General features: G+C 40.5%; 1 pseudogene; it reads left to right on the top strand.

The window, feature by feature from the left end:
- Positions 1 to 1,373: 1,373 nt before the first annotated feature.
- On the top strand, positions 1,374 to 14,034 carry LOC126941084 (uncharacterized; annotated as a pseudogene).
- The last annotated feature ends 6,775 nt before the right edge of the window (positions 14,035 to 20,809 follow it).

Below are 20,809 nucleotides of genomic sequence, written 5' to 3'. Positions count from 1 at the left end.
CCTAGTGTGGCCATGTTGGGATTTGAAGGCCCAGCTCACAGTTGCGATTTCAGTGAAGACTTGTCTTCTTACTTTCTCAGATACAATCAGTCTTCTGTATACTCACAGGACTTTTCTTTTCTTTTCTTTTTCTTTTTTTTTGAGGTGGAGTCTCGCTCTGTCACCCAGGCTGGAGTGCGGTGGTGCAATCTCTGGGCTCACTGAAAGCTCCGCCTCCCAGGTTCACGCCATTCTCCTGCCTCAGCCTCCCGAGTAGCTGGGACTACAGGCGCCCGCCACCACGCCCGGCTAATTTTTTTGTATTTTTAGTAGAGATGGAGTTTCACCATGTTAGTCAGGATGGTCTCGATCTCCTGACGTCCTGATCTGCCCACCTTGGCCTCCGAGAGTGCTGGGATTACAGGAGTGAGCCACTGCGCCTGGCCCTCACAGGACTTTTGTATATATTTCTACATAACACTTAGCACATTTCATTGTAGTTATTTGCTTTATTTTCTGCCTCTTCTCCTAAATTATGAGCTACTCAAAATTCTCTTAATGTAGAGGAGTGGCATACAGCCTGGAATATAGTAGGCAACCATCATGTTTATTGAAGGAGTAAAGGTACAAAGGTATGAAGGAAAGAAGGGTGGCTGACTGTTTTGTGGATTATAGTAGGGGTTTTTAGATTACTCAACCACCATTCATCACCAGGAAAAAAGATGCAAAATGACTTTTACGTAAAGATTAACTTTTAGGTAACAGGATTATTTCATAAACTATTAGGAAAATTACATTATTAAGAAACAAAACTGATTCGAGTAAAAAAAGAGTTTACTAGGCTAAGCCCCCACCATCAGATGCCAAAAAGAACCAATGTCATGGAAGAATATTATGACAAAAGGTGCTTTGCTCCAACACTAACCTGGCTCTGTCTTGTGATTTGGCGCGGTTACCACACCTCCCTATACCTCAGCTTCCTCATCTGTAAAATGGGAATAATAATAGCACCTGATAATCACTGTAAGAATGATATCACATAATGTTTGTAAAACACTCAGGACAGTACCTAGCACATAGTGAGAGAAGGAGATAAGTGTGGGTTATTATTGTTACTATCTCTATATGTGTCATCAGTGAGCAAAGAGTTGGGGACCAAAGGAAATGTTTTATTGGTCTTTCATTTGGCAATTCTGTCAAAGATTTTTTTTTAACCCAAGATTATGATTGAATAGATAGTTTCCTTATTTCATGTCCTTCACTTTCAGCTCTATACAAGTACACCCTTAGTTAAGAATCTTCATTCTTCTCCTTTGGGATCTCCCAGTTTGCTAGAGCTATCTTTTCCTCTCCCCTCCTTTCTTTTTCAGTGAATTGATTGTTCCTTTTTGCCAATGGACAGTTCAGTATTGGAAATGCATGAAGATGAAACGCAGAATAGTTTGTCTATGGGGACGATAAACACTATCTCTAGAATGGTAACATGGGGATTTATATATTGTGATTAGTTCCCTCCAAGATCTTATGCAGAGCTCAGGCAAGAACCCCTCTTTAGATCAACTCTTCTTAAGTGGCCCTCTTCAGAAAGATAGCATCTCCTGCTATGAACATTTCTCGATTTGCCCTCTCTCATAAACTCTAAACTCACACCCCATTTAGCTCTTTAAAGGCCCAACTCCCTTTGAATTGTTGCTTATAGTATTAATGAGTGCTTTTGGCTTAATGGATTTTATCACCAGGTAAAATATATGCCTCTTAACTAGGGACTTTCTAGGGGCAATGTCTTTAATCATGCAGATCGGTGAATTTCAGACAAGTTAAAAGGGGAAACTTATTTATTTATTTTTTTGTGCAGCTGGTTTTTCATTGTCCTTCTTTTAGTGTTTGCTTTATCAGTTTGGGGAGGCAGAATAATAATTTTTCCTCTCTTCTATTTAAAGGGATCCAGGAGGTTTTCAAACTCCAAGTTGTAATCCATTAGTCATGAAATCTATATAGTGGATTTGAATTGTCATTTTAAAATTAATACAATAACAAATATTGTTTTGTGAAACTTTTGTTTCAGTAGTGTGTATGTATGTACGTGTGTGTGTGTTTGTGCATGTATATATCTACGTGTACTGGATCACAAGGGGAAATGTATTTCTTGATGTAGATGTAGTAAAAAAAAAAAGTTTGAGAAACACTGATCAAGGCCAGTGATGAAGGAAGAAATACTAATGTCTAGCAAAGCATTACTCTTAGACATATAAAGTTATATGCTATCATTTTCTTTTAAAAATGTAAATGTGACCTTACAGTTGTGTTTAAATGTAAACTTTCCTTTGAGAATGCTGGTTCATAAGTATTACATTTTAATGATCTCGTTGGGTGTTGTGCACTTACATAGTCCCAGCTACTTGGGAGGCTGAGGCAGGAGGATCTCTTGAGCCAGGAGTTTGAGGCCAGCCTAGGCAACATAGCGAGACTCCATTTCTAAAACAAAAAAGATAATTTAATGATCCTGAAATGATATGCAGTGATAGTACTTTGACTTAGTGGCATAACAGAGGAATCAGGAGAAATTCTTTCTTCACCTACAATTACAGATAATAGTGCAGCTTTCCATAAGTCATTGCTCCACCCTGGGCCTCAATTTCCTCATCAAGAAAATGAGACATAGAAGCTAAGCTGGAATCCTTAGTATTCTTTACAATGCAAAATTTCTGTGTTTATATCTTGAGACTAGTTCCCCTTAAGACCCTTAATACAGAGCTCAGGAAAGCCAGCTATCATCTTAAGAAATGTAGTACCCCCTGCTCTGATCATGTCCTGATTTAACATGAAATAATTAAACAATACATTTTAAGTATACTTTAAAAATAGCTCCTTTCATCATGGTTGTCAGTGAATTTTAGTTGAAGTTAGTATAAAGAAAAATTTAAGAACCGAGAAAGGAGGCAATATTTCTAATGTGTCTTAAGTAGAGAATAATGGCTTTCTAATTTTCCCTAGGAAAAGAAGAGGCTGTGGTCACGGGTAAGCATTTTCCTGATGTGTCTCTTGGCCTCCATGATTACCACAGCAGTAGGAGTGCTGATTCTCTCCTTGGTGTATATTAGCAACTCTTACAGACATTCATTTCAAACATGAAGCCTGGCCTCTGCAAACAATGATTCCCATAGTATCAAAAGCTATTGATCCAGAATTTCAGTTTCTTAATAACTTACCTAAATCCAAAGTATGAATCACACACATTAGGAAAAATAATTATTCTTAATGGAAACTTTAAAATCACCTTCCCATTGCATGTTTACTAAGCTTTCTTCTCTATTGGAAGGAATGAACTGTGAGCCAGGATGAAAGATGATGAGAGATAGAGAAGAGGGGACAGTTGCGTTGGTGTTGACCTCAGACAGAAATGTTCTTCAGTAGATAGCTCCATGTCTGACTAGTGTAGAGAATTGCACGTGGACAAATGGAAATTCCCCTATTCTCTTGCCACCCTGGGTGTCTTTTTAAATGTCTAACAGGGTCTAGACTGAGAGCACTGCATGTGTTACTATTGCCATTCCTGGACTCTTACAGACCCATTCCTCCTCTTCCTTTCTGGGACTCCAAAACTCACCTCACCACCACTGCCTTTTCCCTTTTGCCTCCTTCTTATTCTATAGGCCATGATGGCCCCATGCTCTTAGGAGGTGGCCTCCATGCTTATGGTGGATTGTTTATGATTTTCCAGGTGTTTGAGTTCCTTGGTGGTACAATCCAGTGGGCCCGGTACAGGAACAATGTCAAAGACTATCTCAGCAATGAAGAAGAGGCCTTTGGCACCAGCTTCAACAGTCAGAGATCACAAATGACTCTGGGGACCCTTAGGATAAAAAGCAATGGCCTCCAGGCCCTTCATTGGCACTTCAACGCCAATGAACATGACTGTCTTGCTCAGGTATAACTAGTTTGCCCACACTCTCCTCTTAAGCATCTAAGTTGTTTGTCCTGAGAATATTATTTTAGTTGTTACTAAATCTGCTTAACTAAGAGATAGACAAACATTTATGCCTTTAAGCATTAGTCTGTTTGTTTAAATTATTTTCGGCATCACTTTGAACTCTTTTCTTCAGTATGAAATCATTTTTCACACACTATTGTTAAAATAAGATCACTGTTTGGTCCTCTGAGCCAAAGCTAAAACCGGTAGCTCTGATTTAATGATCAAAGAAACAACAGCTTTTCTCTAAGGAAAATAACAGCAATCGGAATAACAAAGTAGTTTGCTGTGTTCAGTCTGGAGTCTAAGATCAGGCCAATTGGATGCCCTTTTGTGGTTCAGACTTTTCAGAATGTTCTTGAAGTCTAGTGAAATAGAGATAGCTGGAGGTAAAATGAGTGTCCTTACTTGAATTTCAAATAATTCATTAATTCCCAAAAGTATTTATTGGTTTCCTTTTGCATTCCAGACACTGGGGAAGCAGTAGTGACTAAGCCCTCACAGAACTTTCAGAGTTTGGTCTTTCCCTGGCAATCTAGTTAAAGACATGTAGCCGATTTTACATGATGTTTTTGTTGTGGTTAAGAAAGCCCTCTTTCTTATTCTTGGCCAATGCATTCAATTTTAGAATTTACAACAGAGAGAGAGAGATTAGAGTTTCCTTTATATAAGACCGACCAAACTATTCTTTTTTTCTTATAAGAGAACAGGAGGCCAGAGAGATTAGTTGGGTTTTCTAAAGATAAACTGTCGTCATTGGATTCACTGGGATAAAGCTTATGTTTTCTGACTTCTTGTCTTTTTCCACCTAGATAAAATATGTAAAAGAGGATAATCTCTAAAAGATTCATTTTCATGGCCTTGACTGAGCAGTAGCAGAACAGTAGAAGAAAAGGCAGCTCAGTGGACTTTCCTCGGGGGAGGGGGGGACCCCTGAAAAGAAACTCCAAGCTAGGGAAATGGGTCTGGAGCCTTCTGTAGTAGAAAATAGGCCCCGGGACCCAGCTCAGCCTGAGGAGGTTGTTCAGGCAGTCCTGAGAGTTCATAATATGAGCTATATGGAGTTGAATATTCTCTGGATGCCCAGAAAATTGTGAGATTACTGTTTCTCACAATCAGGGTAAGAAACCAAGCAACAGTATGTGAAGAAGTCCCTCTACTCCTATCGTCCAGGGAGATTGCTTCTGCTTCTGAGTGTCTTCATGGAAGCTTTGGAAGGGACCCTGAGAGTAGGGTAGGCAAGCTGGCTGGTGTGCCTGGCTTCAACGCGAAGATCCTACTGACTCCTGTGTAATCTCTGCTCTGTATCTGGAGTAATTGGTGCCCTGATATGAATAGGTACACATTGCTGCTGCTCCTTGCTTGTGGATGAAGAGAGAGCTCTTTAGACGGCCACCTTTCCCCTGCATCTTTAATACCAATCTGGATTCGAGTTATACATGTCTGTGTAGACAGAACGAAGACTTCTTTTTTGTCCGCCCCTGTGGCTGCTCCATTTTGTGACCATGAGTCTCTGATAAAACAGAAATAATGGTATCTTCTTCTCTGCCTACCTCACAGGGTAATACTGAGGAACAGATTAGAGAATGAGAAAGTATATAATTTTATAGAAGCAGAATCAAAATATGGTTTAGTATGAATAAAAAGTATAGACTTTGTAGCCAGACTGCTTGGGTCCAAATCTCAGCTTTTCCATTGACTAGCTGAGTAATCTTGGAAAATATGTTCTCTCCAAAGTTTTCTCTTTTGTAAAACAGGGATAATAATATTACCATGCTTCATAGGATTGATGTAAGGAATAATCAGGCTGAATCAAGTAAAGTGATCACATGAATACCTGACATATATTAAAGGCACTACATGTTAGCTGTCATTGTTAAAATTGTATGTAGACTTTTTCTTATCTGGAAAGCACACACATATCTGTATGCTTACATACACACAAACACATACATTCCTACTTGTACAATGAACTAAGAACATGCACACATCCTACCCAAGTGACTTCAGTCTTTTTAAACTTTAAAATATGCAGTCTTTGTTTTTGTTTTTTTTTTCTGAGATGGAGTTTCGCTCTTGTTGCCCAGTTTGGAGTGGAATGGCACAGTCTCCACTCACTGCAACTTCTGCCTCCCGGGTTCAAGTGATTCTCCTGCCTCAGCCTCCCAAGTAGCTGGAATTACAGGCATGCGCCACCACTCCTGGCTAATTTTGCATTTGTAATAGAGACAGGGTTTCACCATGTTGGCCAGGCTGATCTTGAACTCCTGACCTTAGTGATCCACCCACCTCGGCCTACCAAAGTGTAAAACATGCAGTCTTATTAGGAGGTGATATTGCCCCCAATGGGGTAACAACTTTTGAGGGAGACAAAAGTCTTACCCTTTTTATGTATAAACAATAGATATGCATAGAGTATATAAACAATAGATTTATACAGTATACTGATCTACAGTATATGTATGGTATTAAAATTGCAAAGGGTGGTAATAGAAAAAAAGTCTAAAAGCATAACTTGGAAAGTAATGGAAAGATGTTGAGAAACATTGCTCCAAAGTGATGTTGGTTTTGTTTTTCTGCTTATATTTCAGGGAACAGCATAGATTGGGGTGGTTGATGATGATGGTAAAGTAGTTACACATACAATGTTATAGCTGGCCAAGTAATCTTCTTCCCTAAAAATATACTATACTGGATAAAGAATGTGGTGAATGAAAACTGTTTTTCCTTGCTCTTCTTTTCCACACATGATGAACTTCAGACTTTGAATGTTGATGATGTATTTTTTTCTGCAACTGAGACATTGCTTCCAGGCAAGTTAAGGTAGGTACCATATCTGAAAACACATATCACCCTGAAGGTATGTATTATGTACCATATCTCAAAAGACATATCACCCTGAAGGTATGACACAAAGAGAGCATGAGTATTTGTGTTTCTAGGGCAGCAGTCAGCTAAGTCCAGGGAAAATTGACTAGTAGGTATATATAATAGAAGTTGGATAATGGACTCAAAAGCACATCTTATATTCTTCCTAATGACAAAATCTTGTTGAAGTTGAGTTGTTTTTTATTTTCCTTAATCAAGGTCTTCCACAGGAAATTATAATGTATTGGCAGAAAGATTATGATATAATTAACAGAAAATTTTCTATAATTTGTATCTCTGAAGAGTCATAAACTCACCCATTCTTTCTATGGGAAGAAATTTGCTGCAGATAATGCAATCATGTTTTCAGTGGTTGACTGAGGCTTCAATGTGGATTTAGGAACTAAACTTCTCTGGTTATAGATAATTATATTAATGAAAAGACTGGATGCCTGTGAGAGTTCTCTTTTCATTTGTTTTTAAATGCTCAACTGGTTATATTGTATCATTGTGGTGTCAGATTCCCTGGGTTCAAATCCTAGTTCTGCCATTTCTTAGCTGTGAGGACCTATGTAAATTCCTCAACCAACTTAGATTTTAATTCCATCATCTGTAAGATGGGGAGAATAATGCCACTGAACTTATAAGGTTGTTGTGAGGAAGAAGTGACATAATAAATGTAAAAGACATAGAAAATTGCATGTTCTTGGTGAGGGCTGCATAAATATTAATTATTATTATGATTTTATGAATTGCTAAGTTGCTAAGTAGGATGTTGGCTAATGGGGTTTCTTTTTCCTTTTTCTTTGTTTTTTTTTTTTGTTTTGTTTTGTTTTGTTTTTTTGAGGCGGAGTCTCGCTCTGCCGCCCGGGCTGGAGTGCAGTGGCCGGATTTCAGCTCACTGCAAGCTCCGCCTCCCGGGTTTATGCCATTCTCCTGCCTCAGCCTCCCGAGTAGCTGGGACTATAGGTGCCCGCCACCTCGCCCGGCTATTTTTTTTTTGTATTTTTTAGTAGAGACGGGGTTTCACTGGGTTAGCCAGGATGGTCTCGATCTCCTGACCTCGTGATCCGCCTGTCTCGGCCTCCCAAAGTGCTGGGATTACAGGCTTGAGCCACCGCGCCCGGCCCTCCTTTTTTTTTGTAAGCATCAAAATACCCTCACCTTGGGTACACTCAGAATTTGTAACAGAATTATAATGGATTATGACAGCCACATTTTCATTTTAATGCAAACAAAATGCACTATGTGTTAAGTGGATGTGGAAAGGTAATTTATCTCTAAACATTTTTTTGCGGGGGGGGGGGAATTTGCTTTTTAATGCAGAAAGAAGCAAATGGGAGGTATTTTTAGTTTTGCTTCAGTTGTTAATAACATAGAATGACTCAGTCCTAATGGCTTTGTGGGCACAGTTGCTACAGAGGAAACCATGAAGATCCTGCAAGGTAGTTTCTGAGTTTAATGAGACAGAACGATTCAAGATGTGCATGAAAAGAGGCTAAGAATATTTCAGAAGTGGTAAAGATGTTATCATGATGATGGAAGGTCTGGAACGCTTGCTGAGGTTTTTCAGTTTTGCATCCTCAGTGGAAGGTGCTGCCCTTGGGAGAGTGTGAAATAACAGATTGCCTCTCAGTGCAATGTGAGTGTGGGTAGCTGGGGAGACATGGAGCATCAGTAGGGTGGCCATACTCCAGTTTGTCTAGGGCATCCCTGATGTATACTTGTCTTGGTGAAATTATTGATCACCATCTTTAACTCTCCAGAAAACCTGGTTTGGATGATCAACTATATGGGTACCATAAGAAAAGCCAAGCTGTGTAGCATGTTTCTATAATGATTTGGCTGTGGTTCTTCCAGAGTTTCATGGATTTCCCTGAGGAAATCAACAATAGTATACACAGATGGAATGGGCTTCTCTAAGAAGTCTGTACCTTTCTCCATCTTAAAAGAAAGAACTAAAACCAGACTGGAATTTACTCATTATGTCATCATAGCAAAAGTCTTGTTTTATGTTTTTAGAAGTGAAGGCTTTAATAAATTGGAAAAGGGCATTGTGATTTTTCACTAATTATATTTCAAGGATTAGACTTCATTTTGTTGTGTTTGTGTGTGGGCATTTGTGTACAAATTTACTTTTTAACCCCTTTTAAGGAAGATTGTTAGGAAGTTGCTATCCTAGAAGGATGATTTTTGCTAAGCAAGTGCAAAGGAAGGCACGGGGGTGGTAAAACACTGAAATGTAAATCTTCTGCCTGTTGTGTTAGGGAACATCATTTGTAACCCTTAATTAGAACATGGTGATTGATACCCTTTTTCATAATGCTCTGTGTATTGAACTCACTAATACATTTTAGGGAACATTTACTTTATTATCTTTTGATTTTTGTGGGGCTAGGAGATTTTATGTGAAGGAGTGAAGGATGGCCTCTACCTTCCACTCTTACCCTTATTAAGGAGTTCCTGTATAACCACGTGCTTTTATTCATCTGTTCTTCCCTATTAACACTTATTCTTAATGAATATTTGATTGAATAATGAATTAGATTTTCTGATAGTATCCATATAATTGATCATCCAAATTAGGCTCTCTGGAGAGTCAAAGGGGTGTGATCAATAATTTCACCGAGACAACAAGTGTACATTTTATTTGCTTAAAGTTAAATAGACAGCATTTTCCTCCTTAGGTGGGGATTATTGGCACTCAAGGTACCATAGAATTCAACATTCACATTGAAGATGTATTTTTCACTATTGGAACCCAGCATTACATTAAGAGCACATGTGATTAGGATTTGCTTTTCATTCTTGCCTACAACCCTGAAGACCAGGTGAGAATAAGCCAGCTTGAGAGAGATTGCCAAGTGTCAGTGTTCTGCACAATATTCTGGTAAGCAATGTGTCTGGACCAAAGGGAGCCCTCAGTAGATGTGTATTAAACAAATGAATAAATAAACTGGATGAATTAACATGTGAACAGGAGAATCTAATAGTCTTCTCATCTGTTTAAAAAGGGATCCAATATATCACATTCTCTCTCAATGCTTGAAATTTTGAACCTAGAAATAAAGATTAAAAAGTCAACATATAGAGATCCAAATCACTTTTATTAGTAATAAATCACATATTAGAGAATATACTAATATTGTGGGCAGGTGGGTTTCCTAATAGTGGTCCCCAGAATTGGATAGGCCTCCCCATGTTGAGGCAGGTCTTTGTATAACTTATGGCATAAAGTAAAAGTGCATGTTCTTGGAAGGTTTGCCAGCTCCCAAGCAAAAAGAGAGAGGAGATGAAATGAGCATGCCCAACTTACTTTTCAAGTATACTTGAAGGGGAAAGGGTGGGGAGAGGGGGAGGGAGAGAGAGTTTCTTCTATACGAAGAGAAACTTCAGGAGTACCGAGGTAGAATTTCTTCCCTTTCATTCTTTATTTTGGGAAATCTACGATGACCTGTATATACAAAACATAGACTAAGATAAATTGTTCACTGCATTAAATAATTATTTGCTTTAAAAAATTCACTCCTGGGCTCCTTAATTAGATGAAATGAAGGGTTTGAGAGAGGGATACATTGTGGAATTTAGATTTTAAAAATTCTTAGGACTAGGTTGCTTTTTGAGACTGGGTGGAAAGTAAAACAGTCTGATTGGGCACCCCTAGGGTGAGTCTGGGAACAGACAGGCATTTCTCTTCGCCGTGGTTCTTCCTACAAGGAGACCCAACAAGGCCTCCAGGGAGAAGCACAGGTGAATTCTGCAGTCTCAACAGGGCCTAAGTCCAAAAAGGTGGACCTGATCCTGGTGAAACTCATTTCCCAGGATGACCCCCTCCATTCTTTGAGAGATACTGGCAAATTCTAGCACCTTGGTCTCAAAACCTTCCTAGGCCTACCTGGCGAGAGGTTTATGGAGAGCTATATGAGAAAGAGCAGAAAGTTGGCTGTAGGTGTTATTGGCAGGGGATGGCAGGGAAGGAGGATTCTGGTGACCCCGAATTTCGGTGTGGGTCTCACTGTGACTGCCACCCTCTTGGCCATCATTCTCAATAGCCATAATAAGAACAAATCATAAAGCAAAATCAGATCAAATAAAATATAAATAGGAAAATAAGGGAAAACTCAAAGATAGCAAGCTAAAGTTTAAAAAGTGAATAAGAGAAAAATGATTAGAATAAAAATGTTATGTATGTGCAAAATATGACAAAGGCAAAATGTTAAAAATCAAAATTATTTTGGAGGCAAAGTAAGATTTAATGTGACATGAAAGGCTAATATAAACAAATTAAAGCTTAAAATTATAAAAGATAAAAATGACAATTGAAAACCATTAAATACAAATCCCAAATTAGAAGAGTACAAATATTTTTTTTTTTTTGAGACGGAGTCTTGCTCTGTAGCCCGGGCTGGAGTGCAGTGGCCGGATCTCAGCTCACTGCAAGCTCCACCTCCCGGGTTTACGCCATTCTCCTGCCTCAGCCTCCGGAGTAGCTGGGACTACAGGCGCCCGCCACCTAAAGTACGAAGTTTTAAATGAAAGAAAACAAGAATTGATTTACAACAGGAAATAAATAAATGAATCAGAATTTGGGGGTAGGAGGAAGTTTTTCACTTCTCACCCACCCTCAGGAATGTCTGATTTGTACCTTGATGGAGGATAATCCGCCAACCCCCATCAGAGGAAGTGATGGGAGGTGCTTCTGATGGGGTGACCAGGGATGTGTTCTGCATCAGGAGTGTGAAAGAAAAAGGAGGGAGGGAGGGAGGATAGACAGGCAGAGACACAGAAGGAACATATACCCAGAGAGAAACACAGAGAGAGTCACACACATACAGAGGGACAGACACACACAGTGATAGATACACGGAGAGATGCCCAGAGAGGAAGAGACACACACACACACAGACACACAGCCCCAGTAAAGAGAAAGACCCAGGAAAACGGACATGAAAAGGGAGTGACGCAAAGAAAAGAACACCACAACCATACACAAGTAGGAGACACAGACATACACACAAAGAGGGACACAGACCCACAGAGAGACAGAAGGAAAGAAACACGCCTGCCAATATACAGACAGACCTATACACGAAGGCAGGCAGACACAAGAACATACATAAAGACAGACACACACACATGCAGACAAGACAGATTCAGAGGCAGATGTGCAGAGGTGTGCAAACATAATAAACACAGGGAGAAACACTCATTGAGAGAGGTAGGCGCACGCCACACACACACACACACACACACACACAGAGAAACTGAGAAGCAGACTGAGAAAGAGAATGTCAAGAGTGGAAAGAATAAGGACAGCAACAGCCGTATACGCAAAGACAGACACAGAGAATCAGACCCAGCCCACTGAACATCCCGGCCCAGCAGAGGGTGATTACTGGCCCCAGCGGAGAGAGACCATCAGTCTCTGACTGCAGAGCACCAGAACCAACTATTTGGCAGCCTCTAGGCATGGAATTCTGAGAAGTCCTTTTGTCTCTAGGTCCTGCTCCACCCATCCCTTCTAAAGAAAATTTCAGATGCTTCAGGCCCTCTAGTTATCAGACTCTCCCTACCACCCAGAGTTGAAAAGGTGAGCTCCCCATGGCAACGTGAAACTGGTACACAAGATGACCGTTTCCAGGAGGTCATAGTATGTTCAGATTTGGTGGGTTCTTGGTCTGGCTGACTTCAAGAATGAAGCCACGGACCCTGGCGGTGAGTGTTACAGTTCTTAAATTTGGTGTGTCCGGAGTTTGCTCCTTCACATGTTCAGACACGTCCACAGTTTTTTCCTTCTGGGGAGTTCGTGGTCTCGCTGGCTTCAGGAGTAAAGCTGCAGACTTTCATGATGAGTGGGTGTGCAATCAAAGAATAACCAGCAACAAGACTTACTGTAAAGTGGGACACACCAAAGCTTACACACCATGGAACGGCTCAGCAGCCCTGACACCGCCAACCTGCTTTTATTTCCTTATCTGACCCCACCCACATCCTGCTGATTGGTCCATTTTACAGAGCACTGATTGGTCTGTTTTACAGAGAGCTGATTGGTCCATTTTGACAGAGTGTTGATTGGTGTATTTACAATCCCTGAGCTAGACCCCGAGTGCTAGACAGATAAGTTCTCCAAGTCCCCACTACATTAGCTAGATACAGAGTACTGATTGGTGAATTTACAAACCCTGAGCTAGACACAGAGTACTGATTGGTGTATTTACAATCCCGTTGCTTGATATAAAGGTTTTCCAAGTCCCCACTAGACTCAGGAGTCCAGTTGGCTTCAACCAGTGGGTCCCCCGCCGGGGCTGCAGGCGGAGCTGCTCGCCAGTCCCATGCGAGCCTGCACTCCTCAGCCCTTGGGCGGTTGCTGGGACCCGGAACCGAGGCGCAGGGGGCGGCGCTTGTCGGAGAGGTTCGGGAGGCGCAGGAGCCCACAGCGGGTGTTGGGGGAGGCTCGGGCAGGGCGGGCTGCAGGTCTGGAGCCCTGCCCTGCGGGGAGGCAGCTAAGGCCTGGCGGGAATTCGAGCGTAGCGCTGGCGGGCCGGCACTGCTGGAGGACCCTGCGCACCCTCTGGAGCTGCTGGCCTGGGTGCTAAGCCCCTCACTGCCCGGGCTGGCACCGTCAGCCGGGCGCTCCGATAGCCCGGCCCACCGAGCCCACGCCCTCCCGGAACTCGCGCTGGCCTCCAGCGCGGTGCGCAGCCCCGGTTCCCACCCACGCCTCTTCCTCCACATTTTCCCGCAAGCAGAGGGAGCCAGTTCCGGCCTCGGCCAGCCCAGACTGGGGCTCCCACAGTGCTGTGGCGGGCTGAAGGGCTCCTCAAGCGCTGCCAGAGTGGACGCGGAGGCCAAGGAGGCTCCGAGAGTGAGGGCCGCTAGCATGTTGTCACCTCTCAATAGCTGTGCAGGTAGCCAAGCACTGTGGGAGCCCCAGTCTGGGCTGGCCGAGGCGGGAACTGGCTCCCTCTGCTTGCGGGGAAATGCCTTGACAGCTGTAAGATCTCTGCAGGGATCTGAGTAGTTAGATGCTGACATATCTTCTTTTAGATGCTGACATACCTTCTTTTGGTTTACACTATCAGCTTCAAACCCTTGACATGGACGATTATATCCAGGCTACAGCAGAGCGCATCTTGGCCCAGCTTTTCTTCAGGAAGCAAAGTGAGTTTAACAAGAGCCTCCAGTTTAAGGAAGACCAGGTAATCAACCCGCCTTAGAGTTGCTGTTGAGTTCCTATCTATTCTTCCTCCCCATTTCTTGTTATTGCTGTTAAAGAAGGACCACTTGGTTAGTGAACTTGGAGCTCTTTACAACGTGGAAGTGGGAAAGAAAGCAAGTTCGAAGCAGCCTGAGGGGCTTAGTTAACTTTGTGCTAAGAGAAAGTTTCAGTACACTCTGTAGATGAGCATATCTATGGAGGAGACCCAATAAATTAAATTAATAGATTTGTATATGGGTTTTAGCATGTGTGTATATAGTTGTTTACTTTCCTTTTATTACTTTAAATTTATTACTCCAAATGTAAGTCCATTCTCGTTATGTTCATCAGTAAAACTTAATACATTGCAACTATTTTTGTTAATAATCTTTGTGAAATGAAGTAAAGAGGTTAGCTTACATATATACATATTAAGGCACTGGAACCCGGAAACTCCAGCCTCCTCTGCAGAGTTTATAAAGAACCCTACACTAGCAATTCTCAATCCTTTTCTTGGCATGAGATGCTTTAAATAATGCCAACATTTTCAAGGACTCATTAATACTTATTTTATATTAGCTGAGAAAATATTTAATGATAAACTGATTATAAATTCAATACCATCTTTAAATGTATTTGGATTTTATTAATCACACCGTCGTCTATACTTGACAAATAGTCATCCTTGTGTTTGAGAAGCATTTATTTTGTCTATTGGCAATGCTGCCTGTAAATGTGAATTCAAGGATACCTTATTATGATTCGGAAGCTGGTAGTTTTCAAGTTGGGGGTTACTGTCTTAAGTAAAAAATAATTGGTTTAGACCTAATCTGCACTTGGTTTTTGTTTGAAATTTATTTTATTTATTTATTTATTTTTTTGAGACAGAGCTTCACCCTGTTGCCCAGGCTGGAGTGCTGCGGCATGAACTCAGCTCACTGCAACCTCCACCTCCCAGATTCAAGTGATTTTCATGCCTCAGCCTCCCAAGTAGCTGGGATTACAGGCACACGCCACCATGCCCAGCTAATTTTTATATTTTTAGTAGAGTTGGGATTTCACTATGTTGGCCAGGCTGGTCACGAACTCCTGACCTCAAGTGATCCACCCACCCTGGCTTCCCAAAGTGCTGGGATTACGGGCATGAACCACTGCACCCGGACTTGTTTGCAATTTATTTCAACAGGTATTTGGTACCCTTGCAGTACACTGGGTACCACCATCAGTTTTGGGCTACCCTATATAAAATTTTAAGGTAGATGTAGCTGGGTTTTAATGCCTTTGATCCAACCCCTTTCAGTCATTGCCTTGAGATTCGGTGGGATATTTAAAAATATATTTTAGGCCATTTGTTCCTAGGCTACAAAGAATCTGTGTCTGTCTGTCTATCTATCTATCTATCTATCTATCTATCTATCTATCTATCCATCCATCCATCCATCCATCCATTGACCCGCCTATCTCTATCTGAACGGTTACTTCTCTTGACTACAAGTACAGAATGTAGTGAAAATCAGGAATGGCTCACTTTTTGCAGTGGGAGGTGGCTGCCTCCATAATGTACTTTAGGAACAGGACAACCTCTCCCTGCCCTTGACTATTTGTTTATCTAGCTATTCATTTACCATTTACAATCTATGACTATAAGTGAAGCATTATGTTAGATGTTAGGGATATAAAATTGACTGTTAAATGATCTTTGCCCTGAAATAGCTTAGAGCCTATTGAAAGACACAGTAAAAACAGTGATACATTGTAATAGTGCTATGATAAGTATACATTATAATCAGTGATATATATGTATATACACACATACAAAGGATATATCTGTACATACATACCTAAATGAGACACCACACCCAGCTATGGGGTGGGAGGTGGAGGGTGTCAATAAGTTTTCCTGGAATCGCTCTGAATGAAGATGAAGAGTTAGCCAAAGCATGAAGAGGAAGAGGGAATGTATGTGCGTGAAGGCTGCTCCATGGTGAAGGTTGAAGGAGCCAATCATGCTAGGCATGATTGTGAAGTGTGAGAAAGCAGTTCACTGTGGCTGGAAAGGAGAGGCCCAGTGGTGAGAGGTGAGGGTTGAGGAGAAGGGAGGAATCAGATTCGAAAAGACCTGTTATCCCTTAGATCCACCTTATTGTGAATTTAGCTTATTTAGCTTATTGTCCTTTCTGGGAGAGCTAGACAATCTGAGAGCATGGCAGCAGTGGGAAGTCTGTGGTGGTGGTGGTGTTTTTTAAAGAGATTTTTAGCAAATGTTCACAGTCCAGGAGGAGGAGTGTAGTTGAGAAAATCAGTGAAAAGCGCAGGGCAATGGGTATACGGAAGAGGATGTCCAAATAGAAAATAATCATAAAATGTAAATGATAATGTATGCAGAGTTTATTAGTTTTGTTTTACCTTGGGTTTTAAAAAATATATTATAAACCAGTTCATAATTCATTCTCTTATATCAGGAAATATTTTATCAGATTACGATGTGGTCATTTAATAAAGATTTTTACCTCCGTATATTATTTTGTCATTGTAATTTTGAATAAAATCTGTTCTAGTAGGTTTGTGTATTTGAGGCATTATTGGATCCTTTTAGGCATTCTTCAAATATGATTTATCATTACCTAAAGAAAATATGGGCCGGGCGCTGTGGCTTATGCCTGTAATCCTAGCACTTTGGGAGGCCAAGGTGGGCAGATCACCTGAGGTCAGGAGTTCGAGACCAGCCTGACCAACATGGTGAAACCCTGTCTCTACTAAAAATACAAACATTAGCTGGGCAAGATGATGCACGCCTGTAATCCCAGCTACTCGGGAGGCTGAGGCATGAGAATTGCTTGAACCTGGGAGGTGGAGGCTACAGTGAGCCGAGATTGTGCCACTGCACTTCAGCCTGGGCAACAGAGTGAGACTCTGTCTCAAAAAAAAAAAGAAAAGAAAAGAAAACGTATATATTATAGTGCAGGAACTTTCTGTATTTTCTGATAATAATATACTTGAAGTCTGATTTAGAAACTTAATCCACCATGAAATAAGAAAAACCTAATAACCTAATAAAACAATCCCATTGAAATCTTGTTGGTATATTAGTTTACAGTGGGAATGTGTTCTTTCATTTCATGAATGTTGTTTTTTTTTCCCTTTCTTGGGATGGTACCTGTTTCCTCATACTACTTTATTATTCAGGGTACATTTGTCTATTACCCCGCAAGTGCTTTTAGGGGTTTTGGTGTATCTACTTCATTTTTTAAAAAATCAATGTATTGAAGTGTGAATTGCTCAATCAGATTGATATTTGCTATCATATATAGGTAGACAGATGTTTGACAGAAAATCTGCTTTAAAACTGAATTCACCCTAACAACTTTATACACACATTCAATGATATAGCCACACCTGATGGATTTGAAATGGCATCAATTATAACACCTAAAATATACTTAGATGTTGAAAAAGATTTTTAAAAAGAATTTTCTTTTTAACAGCAGCTTTGACTGAGTGGAATGAATTTAATTTGAATACAGGAACTACAGGTTAGGTAAAGAACCACTGCATGCTCCTTATTGCTTCTGAATAATGGAAAGTTTCTTTGTTCATACTCTCATCCTTACCTGTGGATGGAGGAGTCACTGGGCTGCTTTTTATCACCCAAATGATCTAAGGAAAGGAAAATAGTTATTGTTACTGTATTACTTGATTCTCAACTACATAATTTATCAATTGTCAGAAACAAGTCAGCAGTATAATATTATTGCTTAAAAAAAACAAAAAAGAAAGAGTTACAGTGATTTTGTGTTAGAATTTACAAATGATGTCTCCTCCATATTATTCACTAATCATAACTTTATGAAACTGATATGTTTACTTTGGATCACTGTTCCTCTGGAAAACAAAAAACAAAAACAGGAAGGAACTGGAGAGTCCAGAAAATAATAGCGATGGCTAAAGAAATGGGAAACTATTTTCATCATGTAATTAAGTTGAAACTATATGGAAAAAAACAGTTAAGGGATACGTTTGAATCAGAGAATTGTGGAGCTGGTGGAAGCCATGTAACATCTGGTCCCATTACTTTAATTTGCAGAAATGGCAACTGAGACCTGAGAAGTCTAAATTGCCCAGATGGCAAGTGAGATACTTGAGACCAAAGTTCAGGTCTTCCCGCCTCCACCCCATAGTATTTTGGGGCTAGTGTCTTCGAGTGTGTGAAAGATTGCTTCACAGGAAGCGGAAGTCTCTGTTAGCAAATACATCATCTTCAAGTGGGAGAGATGGCTTCTATTTCCTACAAATCAGGCAGCCCCAGCACCAGCACTGCCACTCCTTTGCGGGGCTTCCCACACGCAGGGGTGCTTGGGTTCCCCCGAGGCTTCTGTGAAGAGGTGGCCTGAGCCTCCTGAGAAAACAGTTCGCTATTCCTGTGTAGCCAAGCACTCAATGCTTGTTATTTTATTTTTATTTAAAAATTTCATGGTAGTAAAATATATAGAACATAAAATTTGTCATTTTAACCAATTTTAGATGTTCAGTTCAGTGGCATTATGTACATTCACAATATTATGTAACCATCACCACCATCCATTTCTAGAACTTTTTTGTTATTCCAAATAGAAATTCTATACCCAATAAACAACTCATTTACCCCTGCCCCTGCCCCAGTAACCTGTATTCTGCTTTCTGTTGTTATGAATTTGCCTATTCTGGGTACCTCATATAAGTGGAATCATATAATATTACTCAATGTTTGTTTTTTTTAAGTTCTTGCTCATTTAAAAAATTGCACCTTTGTGTGCTTAGCATAGTGCTAGGATTCTTTGAGAGACATCGGATGTGGCCTCGGAGAATTTACGATTTAAATGTTTTGTATTCAGTTCTGTATTTCACTTCCCTCCCTTCCGCTGCCCTGGATAAACCCAGCCCTTTGCACATCATGATCATCAAAAAGAATGTTTGTTCATTTAGACTTTGTTAGGGAGTTTGCACTAACAGATATGAAAAAAATTAAACATGTGGGTCTACATTAAGCTCTAATTATCTCCGGAGAACGCAACACACACTCCTTCAGTGATTCCTATTCCAATGTCTTAACAGTCCTTAGTCCTCCAATTTTTTATAAATCACCTAACATTTCTTTGCTCTTGCTTTTTTGGAGGAGGCCTTTATTCAATCCTTAAAGTTTAAACATCCAGATGAGAGTGTTTAAAATCTTGTGTTTTTTTTTTTTTTTTTCCAACATTAGCAAGAAACCCAAATGGCCTAAACTGGTGTCTTTCTCACCTCTCATCTTGGTTTGAAAGGAGCTGGGCACATTCCTCAGCCCCGGGCTAAAAACTCCCTGAGCCCAGTACAAACACCACCTGGAAAGTCTCCGATAAGGAGACAGCCGTTCAAGGTTTTACTGAAGGCGTGGGAACCAAAAGAATTCCTTTGTTCCCCTGTAACTCTCGGGCTATGAAAAGCAAACGCTCACATTGTTCGGGGCCCTCTTGTATACTGTGGAATGGAGGGACCAGGTTCGAACTTGTAGTAAAGATCCTTGCCGCTTGGCTTTGACTCTGGACTCTGGTGGTCTTCTTTGGGGAACAAACGGTCTGGGCATAACAGGTTCAGTATGTTCAACTTCATCCTGCTGCCAATAAAGCCGTCATATTATTAATTGAGCCTGATGTATTCAGATTCTTTTTCAGTTCAGAGTGCAGGAGTAGCTCATGCTGAAAAGAAGGAAACCACAATGTTCAGCCTACATAACAGAATACTGTACCATGTGGGCTGCAGTGAGGAAGCCACTAGATTCTTTGTAAGCCAATGCATTAGCACACATTTTAGTGTCAGTGAATGAAAAGACTTAAAATTTTAAATCATCATCCAGAAAAAAAAGCAATTAGTAAGCTTGTAATAATTTTTGTATCTTTTTTCAGGAAATTGGGCAGGTATGAATAAGGGATTTTTATTTGTTTTTGTTCTGGTATTAAGGATGCAGTGTGCTGTAGGTGTTAAAGTGTCAGATATAAATTAAATGAAAAATAGAAAAATGGCTAGTAAAATTGGTCTCAAGTTATATGTCTCCTGTACTTAGATAACCTTTTTCCCAGTATCAGCACTGCTGAAATGATTATTGACCTTGGAGACAGGTTTGTCTCTGTTCATAGTTTTAAATGGTAAAAGCCAACAAGAAAAAATTCCTGTCAACCAGGATATATTACCCTTTCAAGTATACTTTTTCTTATCTTGTAAAATAAACCGTTGGAGATGGTTTTACAAGTGTGTAGTACTCAGCTCCCAACTAGCCTGGGTGTGGGGAGGAGTTTTTAAATACTTAGTGACAGAACATAGAGAAGCAGGACCACACAAAATAAAAGGGAAAACTGTAGGTTTTTGTTTTAAAATGTCATGACTTGACCAAGGGCTGCAGTAGAATGAAGGGGTGGACTGCCCCTTCACACCTGTGGGCGTTTCTCTTTAGGTGGAACGAGAGACTTGAGAAAAGAAATGAGACACAGAGACAAAGTATAGAGAAAGAAAAAGTGGGCCCAGGGGACCAGCGCTTAGCTTACAGAGGACCCACGCCGGCACCGGTCTCTGAGTTCCCTTAGTATTTATTGATAACTATCTTTACCATCTTAAAGATAAAGGAGTGGCAGGACAATAGGATCATTTTAGGGAGAAAATTAGCAGTAAGACATATGGATAAAGATCTCTGTGACATGGGTAAGTTCAAAGGAAAATGCTGTGCCTTGATATGCATATGCAAATATCTCCATAAACCTTTTAGCAGCATTGTGCCAGCAAGTCCC

The sequence above is a fragment of the Macaca thibetana genome, chromosome 18 (genome assembly GCF_024542745.1).
Source record: "Macaca thibetana thibetana isolate TM-01 chromosome 18, ASM2454274v1, whole genome shotgun sequence".
In the NCBI taxonomy this organism is placed as follows: Eukaryota; Metazoa; Chordata; class Mammalia; order Primates; family Cercopithecidae; genus Macaca; species Macaca thibetana.
This window is presented reverse-complemented; position numbering and strand designations above follow the sequence as displayed.